This window comes from Aquarana catesbeiana, linkage group LG09 (assembly GCF_042186555.1).
Source record: "Aquarana catesbeiana isolate 2022-GZ linkage group LG09, ASM4218655v1, whole genome shotgun sequence".
In the NCBI taxonomy this organism is placed as follows: Eukaryota; Metazoa; Chordata; class Amphibia; order Anura; family Ranidae; genus Aquarana; species Aquarana catesbeiana.
The window spans coordinates 60,081,038-60,082,571 of NC_133332.1; positions in this window are offsets into that span (position 1 = coordinate 60,081,038).

A 1,534-nucleotide genomic window follows, 5' to 3' on the forward strand; every position below is an offset into this window, starting at 1 on the left:
TGGAAAGAACCCAGTTTACCTTAACGGATGCCGAAGGGTCGTTATATAGTATTTTCACCCATGCTATAAATCTTGGGCCGAACCCCATCACTTCCAAGGTTTTTATCATAAGCCCCCAGTCTACCCTGTCAAACGCTTTTTCTGCGTCCATTGACAGGAATAGAGCTGGGGCCCCCCCGCTGTAACTGACTCCAAAAGGAGCAATGATCGAACTCCATTGTCCCTGCCCTGTCTTCCTGGTACAAAACCTACCTGGTCTGGGTGCACCAAGGTAGCCATTTTGTCCTTCAGCCTGCCAGCCAACACCTTGGCATACAGTTTAACGTCCGCATTTAATAGGGCGATGGGTCTGTAACTAGAGCACAACATATTGTTTTTTCCTTCTTTTAGTATCAGCGTAATAGTCGCCGACAGGGCATCTCCCCCCATAGTGCACTTGGTGCCTAGTTCGTTCCAATAATGACAGAGCCTCGGCACCAGTGTATTCTTATATTGTTTCAGGTATAGGGTAGTGAACCCGTCAGGGCCCGGGCTTTTCCCCTTTGGCAATTCCTTCAGTGCGTCATAAATTTCTTCCTCGGTTATAGGTCTATCCAAGGCTGCTCTGTCCTCTTCAGACAACCCGGCCACCCCTGCCCCCTTCAAGAAATCGTCAACCTTCCTATTCTCTGTCTGGACCACCTCTCTCTTTTGTCCAATATTGTACAAAGCTTCATAGTACTTTTTAAACTCTTCCGCTATCCCTTTGGTTGTTACTACTACCTCGCCTTTTTTATTTTGTACTTTCTCGATGAAGTTCAAGTCTCTTTTTTTTTTAGTAACCTTGCAAGGAGCTTACTTGGTTTATTTCCCCAAAAATACCTATCTCTTGTTATTTTATTTAAGGCCCTTCTCGAGTCCTGCTCCATGCTGTCCCTTAGCTCCTCCCTTTTGAATGCTAACTGGCGGAAACATTCCTGATTCTGCCCCTTGTGTTTTTTGTGATTCTGTTCTAATAAGTAAATATCCTCGATAAGTTTTCCCCTTTCTTCCTTTCTCTTTTTTTTTTTCCCAAGCCCCAATGGAAATAAGCACCCCCCTAATGTATGCTTTGTGCGCTTCCCAAATAATAGGAGAAGGGGTTTCCCCTGTGTCGTTAACCTTGAAAAAAAAATCAATTTCTTTCTGAACCTTCTCTGAAACTTTGTTGTCTTTTAGTAAGTTTTCATTTAACTTCCAGGAGTATGGTTGTCTTTGGAGCTCCGGGAAGCTAATCTTCATTGAGACTGGGGAGTGATCTGATAGCGATGTAATTTCTATTCTAGTTTCCTCCACGTAGTCCAATAAACTATGATCCGTCATTATATAATCCAGTCTAGTGTACGTCCCGTGCACATGGGAGAAGAAGGTATAATCATTTACTTTTGCGTGCTGTACCCTCCATACATCCATCAAGTGGCATTGGTGCAGCTGATGCCTAATCATTCTTAATTGGACCTTACTTGTCCCATGAGCCCGGGACGTACTATCTAAGGTGGGATCGAGGCAAAAATTA